Source organism: Micromys minutus (genome assembly GCF_963924665.1).
Source record: "Micromys minutus genome assembly, chromosome: 4".
Classification (NCBI taxonomy): Eukaryota; Metazoa; Chordata; class Mammalia; order Rodentia; family Muridae; genus Micromys; species Micromys minutus.
Genome location: NC_137973.1, coordinates 67,843,633 through 67,859,252, shown reverse-complemented (window position 1 = coordinate 67,859,252; position 15,620 = coordinate 67,843,633).

The following is a 15,620-nucleotide window of genomic DNA, read 5'->3' as shown; positions in this document are numbered from 1 at the left end:
TTCTGTCTCTTATTGGAAAACAGACATCTAAATTATATTAAAATAGGTTAAAACAAGACCAAAAGCCAAACCTGAAATAACACAAAACTAACAAAAATATGACACCCCCTCAAAGTTCCTCCAAAACCACATTGACCAAGAAACACACTTATTTTTATATAGATTAATCTCATAAAATCACCAGCCTGGAAGCCATAATATTTATGCAAAGGACCTGCTAGCTGGGGGAGGCCATGACAAAACAGGAGACAAAGAACCTCCACTGACTTTCTTTTGTGTCATTGTCATCTATTGCTGGGCACAGGGCCTACATTTAAAGAGTGGTTTGACTCCCCAGGGAGACTCCATTGGGGAGAACCAATTTTTTCGTCTCACCTTGACTCTTTTCTTTATTTGCCTGTATTCTTCCACTTGCAAATTCTGATTAGTAATTCAGTTACTTAGCAACTAATCAACTAGCTCCCAGCTCCTTTCTGGTTGACAATGGTGACATTTTAACATTTCAGTTACTCATGTTTCCTCCAGGAAATAAGCTGGGATCAGGAGAGAACTCTGCCATCCCTAGCACTCCTTGTCACTGTGTTCTGGCATGATTCCTGGGAGTGCTCACATGAGTGTTTTATGGTCAAACATTTGTGAGACCTAAGATAGCAGAAATTCTGTTTTGGTTTGTGACCCTCTCTTTGGACTCTGAACCATCCCTAAGGCTCTTTTTTTCAGTGGGATGTGTTGGAGGAGTGCTTTTGAAACCTTGCTGGAGGCTTTGCTTCCTTCCTGTTCAAATGCTTGCCATTGGAAAATGTTCTTCAGGTTCCAGGCTGGGCCATGGCAGCAGATCAAGATACATGCAGGTGCTGCGGATGAAAACTATAAGACCCTGTCAACGGTGAGCACTTACTACCAGCCATCTAGGATGTTCTAGCTTAGTCCAGCATTACAGGGGAAGAGAGCCTCATTAAGCAATACAATTGTGAGAGAAAATGGGATGGCACTTCAGGGCATTCCATTTAATGGTACTTGACTGCTACAAATAGATTACATGAAAGGAAATATGCATTCAGTTCATGTGCTGAATATATTTTTGTCAACATGACACAAACCTGCATTATCTGGGAAGAGGGGACCTTGACTATGGTAATGCCTGCATCAAATGGGACTATAGGGAATTATGTGGGGGGAATTTTCTTAAATAATGCTTGATGTAGGCAGGTACATTTTAGGTAGTGCTACCCTGGGCCAAGTCATCCTGGGAGGTAAAAGAAAAGGCTGTTAATGTAGTGAGCTAGAGGCGAATGCCAGGAAGCTGGGTTCCTACACAGCCTTTGTTCAAGTTCCTGCCTTGAGTTCCTGCCCTGACTCGCCTCAGTGACTATGATCAGAACATGTGTGCCAAAAAGCACTTCCCTTCCTAAGTGGCTTTGGGTTGGGTTTGTCATAGAAACCAAAAGCAAACTAACATATTATAGTAGATGGAACTGTCAAAATGAGGAGATACAACCAACAGGGCCTATCAGCACAGAATGGGCTTGTGTCACTTCGGTGCATGTGTCTGTATGAAGATGCTTGGCATCCCTTCCCATTTGGGGGTTGCTAACTAACTGCTCTCTCTCCCTCCTCTGCTCTTACTATACACTCCATGCTAAAAGCTCAAAGGTCAGACAAAGAAGCCTCCTAAATTCTGTTCTGTTTCTAGAGTCTGCACTGGGGTTGGTTGGGCAAAGCTCCCCATAAAGATTTTCTTCCTCTGGCATGTTCTCTAAGACACAGGAGTCCCTTCGGGCACTGACAAAGGTGGCTATATATAAGAACATGACTTTATCAACCAGTTCACTGAGCTGGCTTTGTATCAGCATCTACTTCCCGTGCCTCATATGGGGCAAGGCTTAGTTTTAGACATAGACTGAGCAGCAGAATATTTGTTTATAAATCTGAGATTTGCACAGTGGTAGATGTATTTTTGTTAATGGTCCCAATTCCTTCAATGTTCCAACTGAACCTCCAATAATTTCTTGACAGTCTCATGCTGTTAAGCCAGTGTTGTCATATTACTTTATATAAAAAAACTCTGGGTTTTAATGCTTTATTACTTTGCAATGTCTGAATCTGGCTAAATTGGATATAAAGTATCCTCACAGCTTTTATAGCTTGATTTCTATTTAGTACTGGGATTACTACAATATTCTCTAGTACCCAAGATCCAAGCCTTCCTCTTCCTAATGTGCTCTCTGTGCCTGTTTCTCATCAGTGTAATTCGTTCTTCCATCTAGATTTTGGGCTTTATAGTATCACTTTGACGATAGTGCAAAGGAAACGATCCCTCTATGCTGTGAAAGCCTCCCTTTTTCTCATCATCTTTCTTGTCCTGGAGCAGTCTGTCTCTCAGTTTTTATGTAAGCTCCATCCTCTATTTGTGCACTGACAATTCGATATCTTTATCATATCAGCTGCTTATGAACAACATACAAGAGAAATTGCAGGCAAAATGGAGGTTGTTTGGCTGAACATCCCCTGGACTATCAACAAAGCACTGAAGGAATGATGAGCCTGTCTTAGATGGGCAGAGGATGTACTGGATGCTCCTCTGATGCTGGGGCTCTGCTTCATGTCCTTGTTTTCTCTGTGTAGTGTGCACTTGGAGGATGCTTTATTTTTAAGGACCAAATCAAGAGGTGCCAATCTTCCTGTGCTTTTCAACTAGGTTCAATGGTAGGGAGACATTGGTAGAAATCAGAGGAAAGTAAATAGTCCCTGGTATCCTTGCCTCTTCCTTGTTGTTCTTATCATTTCTTCAATATGGTTTTTGTTATGGCCTCGTTCCTATGTCAAAAGTTATAAATGTTGAAATGTTGTGATCCCAGAGATCGTACATCATTACTATTCTTTGTGCTTTTCTTTCTCCAGAAGATACAATGGCTCTTTATTCATACTACCTTCGGACTTTTGAGCTAACCAGTTTTGTTTCTTTTCAATTCACCTGTGGTTTGTAAATAACTCTTTAATTAAACTGTCATTGATCACTTCTAACATAACACCTGTTTTCTCCTAGGAACTGTGAGGTGTAAAACTCAAAGTATTTGTTTAGCAAACTTCAGTTTTCAGACTAGAGAGCGATTTAGAAATGTAAGCCACAGATGTTAGGGCTATGTTGTGTGGATTTAGATGGCACTTTAGGCAATATGCTAGCCCAACAATTAATAGCACAACATTGCTAAAGTTACTTATCTACATGTCAGTATGACTTAGAGATCGGTATTCTGGTTTGCTTTGCTGCTGTGAAAAGCACCAGGATAAAAAACAAATTGAGGAGGAGAGAGTTTTTGCCTTTCACTTTACAATGATCTTCAACAAAGCTAAAACAGGAACCCATGGCAGAAGTTGACGCAGAGGTCACTGAATAATGCTTCTTACTTACTTGCTCTTCATGGTTTGCTCAGCCTTCTTTTATATTTAACCCAGTTCCACTTTCCCATGGGTGGCAGCATCCACAGTGGGTGGATCCCTTTGTCTTCAATAAAAAAATAAGAAAAATGGTCCACAGATTTTTCTATAAGTCCATCTCATGGAGGCAATTCCTCAGTTGATATCCCCTCTTCCCAGATGACTCCTTTCTCTGATTTTAGGTCAAATAGTTTTTTCTTTCTTAGTTTCTCCATTTCACTGTTTCTAATGATCAGATTGCAATTTTGCTTTTCTCTATTGAAGAACTTATTTCTGCTTTCTTTTGCCCCTGGGATTTCAGGGCCTTCTTACCACTGTCTGCATATCCATACTTTTAGAATTTAGGTTTACAATTCTATATTTAGGACATTTAACAATGTATAAGTACTTATACTTGAACAAAGCTATGCTGTGAACAGCTTTTATCATTGTTGGCAGAAGCTAAGCAATTTTATCTTAATCTGTACAATTGATCAAGGAGGAAGTTTTGCTCAACATACTTACATAAAAGACAAAACCAAATTACTGTGTGTATGTCTGCATGCATTTATATGTGTGTACCTATCCGCTAGTGGTCCATTTTCTTAAACTACAGGTTTCCTGTTGTGTTTTATGATTTAAAATTCATAAGATACATGCAGAGGAGAGTTAATCCTGGTAGAAGCAAGACTTCCCTGGGCATTATTGTTGTATTTTTTTCTAATAATTTTCTTAAATATTTTACTCAATGTCATCAGAAAAAATATGTTTATCAGAAAAGGGCTGAGATAACAGCTAACCATAAACTGCTTGCTGTGCCAGTATAAGAAACTTAGTTGAGATCTCCATGACCTATAGGTGTGATATGTGCCTATCATTGAAGATTTGAAAATAAACACAGGAGAAACTGGAACAGGTTGGCCAGCTGCTTAACTGATTCAATAAAACACTCTTAAAAAAGATGTCCTTCAGAAGATGAATGGATACAAAAATTGTGGTACATTTACACAATGGAATACTACTCAGCCATCCGAAATAATGACTTAACCAAATTCTTAAGAAAATGGTTTCATCTAGAGAATATCATCCTGGGTGAGATAACCTAGTCACAAAAGAACAGACATAATATGATATTGGCATGCTAACCCCAGAGGTTCGGACTGCCCCAGAAAACAACTCAGAGACTGTGTGAAGCTCAAGAAAAAAAGAAAAGAAAAGAAAACAAAACAAAAAAAAGACATTATGCTCAATCCTTACACACCAAGAAAATGTTGACTAATTCCGGGTTACATCCTGTTTTACATGTACTTTTTGCTCATTGTAACTAGTAAGACCTTAATGCAGAGTATCAAACCTTAAAAAAAAAAAGCCAAGCACTGACAAAAATGTATTTGAATACATTTATGCAAAAATGATTAAAATTTTTTTCCTTTTGTCTTTGTTTTGTAAAATAAAGTTTAAAAAAATAAATAAAAAAGAAAAAAAAATACTGTTACTTTTATATATTATATATACTGTCATATAAAAAAATGATGAAGACTGAGAAAGACATCCAATATCAAACTCTGATTCTACACACATAAAATCGCACAATTTCAAAAACATAATAATTATTGTTTTTTAAATATTTAACAAAATCTAGTTCAGAGTTCCTAGACCATCTACATCTTGGTGTGTACAGATTTTTCTGCCAGAGACTCTGCCTTTGGTTAGAAGTTGCAATAGGAATATTCCAGTCCACCAGTGCTGGTAGCTAAGTTGATCTTAGACCTTCAGAGTGGTTCAGTGTGAGACAGAAAATGATGCCAAGAAGTGTTCTTGGTATCATCTGCTTATTCTAGGAGAGGAATAATTTCTTCTTTCTTCTAGGAAGGATACTTACACAGTATGAAAAGATTTTTAAAAATAGGACTGTCAATAACAATGTAGCATGTTTTATATGCACACAAATTAATTAGAATGTTCCTGAATGTCACATTTGATGGCCAGACCTGTCTCCATCCCAGACAGTTGGTCTCATTCAACATTGAAATGCTAATTGTTTATTTGTCTTGGTATATAGTAGGAATTGTGTGTATTTGTTATTTTAATGTCCCTTGACATTTTGTGCTTTAGGCTGAGACAGACCATGGTTTTATGTTTTATAATTATTTACCACAAATTCTTAGAAATTAGACTAGTTCTGTAAATAATTATACCTTGATGAATTTCACTAATATAAAAATATAACATATAATATAAATACAAATATTTGATAATATCCAATTTATTGAGGTAAGCAAGATAAATTGTGTGATGAGGAAAATCATTTTCATATCATTTACAGTTCTATAAATTTATGTTGGCAATGGGGTAAGATATATTCCCAAGTTTTGGGGCATTAGTCAGTTTTTAGCATAATTAAGTGGCTCTGATTGTAAGTAGAACCTTCCTATAAGAGCTTAGATTCCCAAAGCCACTTTAAGGTCTATTTTTAAAGCTATCCTAAGTGTTTCTCTCTTAATGTGATTTGAGTTTCTAAAAATTTTTTTGTTTTCTCAAAAGAAATGTCACTTTTATGAAACTTTATTTATTACTGGTACTATCTTTCTCCTAATAAAATTTAAGAAATTGACACACAGATTAATTCACAGGAAAATATCATTCAATATAAAGAGAACAGGTGCAGCTCATTGTTCTACACTCTACGTGAGTCTTATCTAGTCTTCAGTTCCTATTTATGATTTTATAATTACCTACTTATTACCTTCACATTGTAAACCTTCTAATTAACTCTCACTCTGTAGAGAGCCTCTACTCTGTCTTTCACTTTCCTGGACAGAAAGAAAATGTGTTTAGAGCAATTAGACTCTCTTTGATGATTGTTTTTATCTCTAGAGAAATTGATGTACTTATGTAGAAGCCTTATGAATACTATGGGCTATGCAAAGTCAACTCAGGAAGTCAAATTTTGATCGATAACCCCTTCTTCCCTCACCTCTTTACTTTAAAATGAAACCTCAGCATTCATTTTACTCATTAAGCATGATGGTGTTTTTAAAAGGATCCCACAGAGGGAGATTATCTAGCAGAACACTGTACTCCCTCAAAAAAAATAGAATTATTAATTATAGATTTTACATCTAGTGAAGATTTTTAGCCTGATTTTGGTGGAGATCTTGAGAAGTTTCTAGAAGGTATTGGGTAAAATTTGTTAAAAGCCCCCACTCTTCACTCTCACTCCCTCACCCCTACCTCTTACCACCCACTTTCTTTTCCTCTTTTTATTAGGATGGTGACTGAAGGGAGAAGTCTGGGAGGAAAGAGAATGTTTCCTCTTGACACTGGAGAACTGCAGCTGCTGCCTGCTGACCTCTGGATGAGAGGATAAATCTCCATGTGTTTAAGCCTCTGTTGTCAGATTCCTATTACTGGCCACAAGTCCCCGAAGGCACATAGCTGCGAGAACTTGGGAAATGCTTATTAGTACTTCAACTGTTCTTCATTTTTGTGGTTTCTTAGTGATATCCAAGGGATCACCTGGGAAGACTTGGAAGGATAGAACGCATGATTCTTTAATTCCCTGCTGCTTTAGAGTTGCAGATAAAAAATATCTAATTTCATCAGCTTTGTTATTAGATATCTGTACAGTATGGCATTTAACTTGAACCAATGTCCTATAGCTTAGAGTAATTTGAAAACCTCTGAGTTCTAAACTTCCCATGGGTAAACCAGTAACTATGTTTTAGACATTCTACTAAGTGATTAATGCATAATAATTATTTGTTCCCTCTCAATAATGCTATGAGGTAAGATTTGTTGACATTTGCATTCTGCACACAAAGAAACCTAGACAGATAAAACATGAAGTGGTCTTGCATAACTTGCAAAGAGCAAAGCTGAGATCAGTTCTGTTGTTCTGTGGAATCCTGGCATTGAAATCTCATACTCCCTCTATGTCTGAATGTGGTTGATGTCTATATGCAGGTGAGGGCGGCACAAGACAAGGCAAGGCCTGTGATTGGTCAGTGGTAAAGATAGGTTTGGGCAGAGTTATGGAAAGGTAGGAGAGATAGGAGAAGAGGAAAAGAAGAAAAGATGGAGGAAGGGGATGACCTGAACCCATGTGGCTTTGATTAGCCACAGGTAACCATGAATATTTTATAAGAAATGGATTATTACAGGACAATCTGTCTTATCTAGGTAGGAAGTTTATATCATTATCAAATGGCTCTGAGTTTATTGTGTGGACATTTTGTAGAGTGAGAATTTACTGATATAAATCTGATTGATAAATTACAAGCTTTAAGAGTTTTAATTTTGTCTGGCTACTGGGAATTGTGACAGCAACCACAGGGTGTGGTTCTGGGAATGTGAGCTGAGTTCAGAGAAAAGACTAGCCAAGAGAACCAACACGGTTGGGGACAGAGACTAGCAGGGGGTAGTATGGCCTGTGTCTGGAACCAATCGCTATTTTCTAATATTTACTGCTACATCTGATACCTAAATAAAGGGTTATGATATGAAGAGTTTTTTTCTCAAGTTAAATCAAAATTCATAGTTTCTTATATAATACAGTTTCTTTAATCCTATCATGTTTGAGGCATTACTCTTGGTGTCCCACTAAGACAACTATGAAACAAACAAACAAACAAACAAACAAATAAAACAACACAAAAGCACAAAAATTAAAGATAAAAAGTAGTATCCAATTCTCTCAGAATAGAATGAGGAAAAGCAGGACATAAATGTCAGAAATGGAGATCAAATGTCACATTAAGAATGGAAGTGATCCTTCTGAATTTGGAACTGGTATAAGTAGACCAGAAACTAAAAATTGAGATGGCTCAGTTGTTAAGATTCCATAATGTTCTGTCAAAGTACATTCATTCCCAGCACCCACTTCTGGAAATTTACAACCTTCAATAACTCCAGCAATAGAGGACCTGAAGCTGTCCCTGGACTCCAATTGTACTTCTTATTCATATAAGCACATATTTACATATGTATAAAATAGATTTTTAAAAATTATCATTATTATTTTTACTTATTCACTTTACAACCTGCTTACTGCCCTTCTCCTGGTCATCTCCTCCCACAATTCCTCCCTATTCCACCTCACTTTTTTCTTTGAGGTAGTGGGTCTTCTCCTGGTACCCCTCACCCGGCATAGTGAATTTAGGCATATTCTTTCCCACTGAGACCAGACAAAGGAGCCCAGATAGATATGTTTATCCCACATACAGGTTACAGCATTTTTGCTAACCCCTGCCCTGATAGTTCAGGACCACATGAAGACTGAGCTGCATATTTGGTACATAAGTCCAGAGAGGCTTAGGTCAAGAACTTTAAATCTCTGAAAAAAGAAATTGAAGATATCAGAAGATGGAAAAATCTCCCATGTTCATGGATAGGTAGAATTAACATATAGTGAAAATGGCCATCTTAAGAAAAACAATCTACACATTCAATGCAATCCTCATCAAAATTTTAACACAAACTTTATGGACCTCGAAAGAGCAATTTTAAACTTCATATGAAGAAGTAACAAACCCAGGATAGCCAAAACAGTCCTGCACAATGAAAGAACTTTGGGAGGAATCATCATTCCTGACTTCAAGCTGTACTACAGAGCACAATAATGATTAAAAACTGAATGATATTGGTGCAGAAAGAAACATGTTGATCAATGGAATGCAATCCATCCCAGACCCAGAAATAAACCCATACACCTATGGAGACTTGATTTTTGATAAAGGAGCCAAAACCATGTAAAAAAGATAGCATCTTCAACAAATAGTGCTTGTCTGTCTGGATGTCTACAAGAAGAAGAAGAAAGAAAATCCATATTTATCACCGTGCACCAAACGCAAGCACAAATCGATCAAGGACCTCAACATAAAACTGGATACACTAAATCTCATAAAATAAAAAAATGTGAAATACCCTTAAATGCACTGGTTCAAGAGGCAACTTTCTGAATAGAACACCAGTCCTCAGACTCTAGGATCAACAGTTGATAAATGTGACCTCATCACATTGCAAAGGTTCTGTAAGCAAAGGACACTATTTATAGGACAAAGGGCAGTCTATAGATTGGGAAAGCATCTTCAGGAATCCCACATTTGACAGAAAGCTAATATCCAATTTTTATAATTTTTTTAAAAAAGTAATTAAATAGGTAATGATTCAATATGGACACAAAGAACAGAGAAAGGAAGGTAGATTTCACTCAGTGTTTTAGAAGCACTGAGGGAAATTTCTACCTGCCATGAATCAACTGGGCACGCATCAGAAAAATTCTCAATATATTAAGCTACATGTACATTTAAAACAATTCCAACTGTGGCAAAATAAATGTAATCTAAAATTTTCTGCCTTAAGCAACTTTTCATGGTACAGTTATTCAACCAACTTTCAGAAGTAGTTCATCCAATAAAACTGCAGCTTTACCCACTAAAGTACACCTAGCTGTCCCTCGAGGACCCTGCAGGCCAAGAACTGATGTATTTTTTAAAAACAAACTAAAGAGAGATTCTTCGGATAGACAGCACTGTAGTCAATTCTACTGTGGGAGGAACCCCTTCCTAATGTCTGTATCAATAGAAACTGACTTTCTGAAATAAAAATTATATGATGGGATGACAGAACACATTGTAGGGTACAGTTCTTTACATATGAAGAAAACCCTTTAAAATTGTTCAGCAGGCAGTAAAAGGACAACTTAATACACATTTCAAAAGAGAGATGTGACAAAAGAAGACTGAGAACAATGACAAAGGAAACCAGTGAGGTGACATATTTTTTTTTCTAGAATTCTGGCCCTTGTCAGAATTGCTGCTGTTTGGTGGTTACTTCATATGGAGATTATGAATTATCAGAAGACATTCAGGTTCATATCTTATCTTTATGTTGACGGGAAACAAGTTTTACTTTTTATATCATCAGGCTGTTCCATGACTGTCCTTATTAGAGACTTTTTATTAAATTTTCTCACTAAAAGTTTTAGATAACTGAGACACAAAGCTAAAAATCCTCAAATGCAATGAGCCATCCTGTCCACTCATGGCTCTCCTTGCTTAGTCAGACCCCCAGGACAATGGCTTCAGCACAAATGCCTTTTACCAGGAAATTATTTCCATACTTGGTGCCAAAATAAGTCACCGGAGGGTAAGCAGCACATGGAGAACACCAACAGAACTGGACTTCTCTGGGTAGCTGGTCCAGACCAGGCAGGAGGTGCCTCTCTGCTGGGCAGAAACAATTCTGTCTCATTCTGTGTCACATCCTGCACTTATCCACTAGGGTGCTCCTCCAAAAAGTATGAACACCATTACCCATTGGCTTCCTGAAAATGGAGTCTCTTATCAATGACCTTTCTGGTCAGAAACAATGTTTTCTAGACAAAGCAGGGTGGGCGTACATAGGAACTCACAGCAGTTGTGACAATGTGTGCACAAGATTGTCCAAAGCTCAAGAGAGAAAAACAGTCTCAACACGGAGATGGAGTTCGTGTGTCTTATCCCCAGCTGAAGATAAAGAACTGCTGGCCCCTTGCAAAGTCAACCATACTCAGATGGAAGGCCATACATCCAAATATATGGGTAGCACAAACTCTGCTTGAGTTTTATAAAAGAGAGGACACAAATTTAAATGGTCAGAAAATTGCACAGAGGTGGATTTTGACAGACTTAGGGGAGGAAGGTGTATATGGTCAAAATACATTGTACAAAATTCTCAAAGAACTAATAAAAAATGAGAGAAATAGGAATGCAAAATTAAGCCATAACAATGAAACAAAAAGAAATTTAAATATTAAAAAAGATTCTTAACAGGTGAGGCGTTGGTCACTTTTTAATCAAGAAAAAGTAGAGGTTCCTTTGTCTTGCATTATTATTTGAAAAATGTATTTTTATTGTGTATATATGATGTGTGTGTATATTTGGGTGGCTGTATTGTCACAGAGCACAACTGATGCCACAGGCTAACTTCGAGTTAATTTTCTTCCATGGTTACTGATCTTAGGGTTCTAGGACTGGAACCCTCTTACAGCAACAACTTTACCCACTGAGCATTTCTTTTCTATCTGTCTGTCATCTATCATCTATCTATCTATCTATCTATCTATCTATCTATCTATCTATCTATCTATCTATCATCTGTCATCTATCTATCATCTATCTATCATCTATCTATCTATCTATTTATCTATCTATCATCTATCTATCATCTGTCATCTATCTATCATCTATCTATCTATCTATCTATCTATCTATCTATCTATCTGTCTGTCTGTCTGTCTGTCTGTCTGTCTGTCTGTCTATCTATCTATCTATCATTTATCTATCATCTATCTATCTATCTATCATCTATCATCTATCTATCAATCATCTATCTATCTATCATCTATCTATCTATCTATCTATCTGTCTGTCTGTCTGTCTGTCTGTCTGTCTGTCTATCTATCTATCTATCTATCATTTATCTATCATCTATCTATCTATCTATCTATCTATCTATCATCTATCATCTATCTATCAATCATCTATCTATCTATCATCTATCTATCTATCTATCTTTCTATCTATCTATCATCTATCTATCTATCTATTTATCTATCTATCATCTATCTATCATCTGTCATCTATCTATCATCTATCTATCTATCTATCTATCTGTCTGTCTGTCTGTCTGTCTATCTATCTATCTATCTATCATCTATCTATCTATCTATCTATCTATCTATCATCTATCATCTATCTATCAATCATCTATCTATCTATCATCTATCTATCTATCTATCTATCTATCTTTCTATCTATCTATCATCTATCAATCATCTATCTATCTATCTATCTATCTATCTATCTATCTATCTATCTATCTATCCATCTATCCATCCATCCATCCATCCATCCATCCATCCATCCATCCATCTATCTATCTATCTATCTATCTATCTATTTATCAATACTTTACTCTAATTCAATGACTTCTGGTTCAAATCAGAGCTCCTCCTGAGAAATGGGCATTAACCCTTCTAAACAGCTCTTCATGCAGACAGTTGAGTGAATGAGTAGATTTAGAATTCTTTTGGGGAAGTCATCTTTTTCCATCAGACTTGCAAGAACTTCATTGAATGACTTCACTAATTTGCAGCACCAACTGTGGTTATCACCTTATCTGGTACAGTCTTTCTTTTTAATTTTAAATAATTATATACTTGCAAGGAATAAAAAAATGGTAGGGTATCTCCATTCTCTTAGTGCGAATGAGTTAGGCCTGATGCCAATGTAAAAGTTCCTGTTTTATGCTATCTTTGGAGATGATATCTTAGTTTCCTTTTTGAAAATCTTAGGGCAGGAAATCTCCTCCATTTTGATGTTGTAAATTTTATAATGATAAATGTTTCAGAATATTTCCTTTTGACCTGCACTTACTCTCTGACATATTTGGTGGTCGGCCACCACTTGTTTTACTGAGCTCCATCCTTAATTTGACTGCATGTGTATGTGTGCAAAGTGTTGGAGTCTTATGAATATTTTTTATAAAAGTAGACCCTTGGATACACTTTTAAATCAGCCAGTTATTTTGGACAGACTAGGTGAATAGTTATTTTATTATTTTTCTTAATCAGTCCATTAATTTACATCTCAAATGATATCCCTCTTCCAAGTTACCCTTTTCCAACCCCCCATCCCACATCCGCCCTCTCCCCCTCTTCCTCTCCACTTTGCCTCTATGAGTGTGCTACCCCACTCATCCACCCACTCACACCCCACTATTTCAGCATTCCCCTATGTTGGGGCATCAAACATTCACAGGACTAAGGGCCTCTCCTCCCATTGATGTCAGACAGGGCCATCCTCTGTTACATATGTATCTGCAGCCATGGATCCCTCCCTGTGCACTCCTCGGTTGGTAGTCTAGTCCCTGGGAGCACTGGGTGGTTCTATCAGTTGACATTGTTTTTCTGATTGGGTTGTAATCCCCATCACAGAGGGAAATTTTTTTTTTGTTACAAATCTGAGTACTTTAAAAATTTTACTTTATTCATTCACTTCTAAAGTTATTTTGTTAGTTCATTTATTCTTTTATTTTAATGGTTGGCATATAAACATTTTTATAAAATATGTTAGACAATTGATTTGACTTCCTTCAGTGGATGAAAATATTTTTCTTTATTTTAAATTTGAATTTTATCTTAATATGTTTATTATCACTTTAAATTAGTGTGTGGCTATTGCTTTAATATTAATCTTAATGTTATACTCATGAAAATTTTGTCCATATGTGCAGAGGGAGTATTCTTGATTTGTTTTTACTTTTAACTTACAAAGGACATGATATAATTGTTTATTAAAGTATATTTTAGAAGATTCTTTTTCTCTCGTCTTCTACATTGTCATAGCCTCTTTGTTATCTTTCCCTTTCATGTTCTCTGTGTTGTTTCCCCTCCCACAGCACCTACTCTTGCTCTCTTCTCACCTGCTCTTTAGTATTTTAGGCTTTACACATAGGCACATTTCTATATCCATGTATGTATATATGCATGTGTGTATGTGTGCATCCATTCATACATCTTGTCTGTCTGTCTGTCTGTCTATCTATCTCTATCTATCTATCTATCTATCTATCTATCTATCTATCTATCTGTCTGTCTATCAATTTACATATCTGCCAGTCATCTATCTATCAACTATCTATCTTATACATTAGAAGTAGGATATGCATCTGTAGGCTTTAACTTTCAGAGTTTGAATAACGTCTCTTAATATTACACGAGAGAGAGAGAGAGAGAGAGAGAGAGAGAGAGAGAGAGAGAGAGAGACAGAGAGAGAGAGAGAGAGGAGAGAGAGGGAGAGAGGAGAGAGAGGGAGAGAGGAGAGCACATAATGCTTATGAGATCAGAAGAAGGCATCAGTTGCTTGAGAACTGGAGTTACATACAGTTATGAACTGCCATGTGGATGCTGCAAAGCAAACCCAGGTCTTCTGTGAGAGCGATAAATATTTTAAGTTGCTGAGCTATTTCTCCAGCTCCTGATATTCTGTTAATTTCTAAAAATAGATATGCTGTGTCAATGAATAAAACATTCTTCCATTTCTTAGTTTAATATTGTGTTTTTGTATGTTGGAATAAGCATTTAGTTTTTTAAAAGTCCTACTTTAGCAGTTACTGTTTAATCTCTATAATTGTTATATATCAAGTAATGATTTGATTATAAGTCTTAATCTCAAGTAAAATTCTTTATCAGTTTCATTTGAGTTATCCTTTCTAGATGCCTTTATTTAGGTGGATGGCTACTGCTCTTTCTGTTATGTGGGTGTTCAAAATCTTAGTGTCAGGTTTAAGCTGTTCCAGTGGATGAGCACTACATTGTTATCTTAGAAATAAAAATTTCAAATGATCTTACAGTGTTTGCACTTGGTTCTTTGTACTAATGTAGTTCATGAACTTTCTGATACAAAAAGGCCCCTTTGGATTCACTATGCTTAGCTCATGACCTTTTACTTATATATTCCATTTACCATGATCAGAGTTCTGAGGCAATTGTGTTTAAGGATCACTGGATGTCATTCTGGTCATAAAATCTACTTTTCTTCCTTCTGTTTATACTACAGGCTTTGCATTTTTTTCAGGAGTATGAATTATAAGTATTTTGAATTTGTAGAAAGCTAAAAATTATAGGTTTGAGAACCTGTACATAAATTTACAGGAAAGTGAAAAATGACAGATAATAATGATGTTCAATCATCATCAATATTCTTCAAGTGCACCAAATTCCTCAGTAAGTCAATACATATGATTTTTGCAACCTGCAGTTCTCTAATAATTTTTTGTATCTTTCTGTTCCTATCTGTAATACAGTGAACATATGATAAAGAAAGTGTAGAGAAGTATAATTATGTCTTACAAATACAATTTCTTTCTATAAAGGCTTCTATTCTATCACATCCTATTGCTCATACGCCAAAAGGATTATTTTCTTTGAAGAAAAATCAAGGCTAGCTTAAAAAATATTTATAAATATATACTAGAATAGATTGGTTTCCAACTGTCATGTGCAGGAACCATTTCTCAGGTGGAGTGAAAGATGAATTATGGCACAAAAAAAGGAGACAATATAATTTTGTTAAAATCCTAGTTTCATTTTTAAATTAAAATTTAAAGAAGGATTTTAGAGAAGCCGTGTAATTTTTTTTACCTTCTACTTTCAAAAA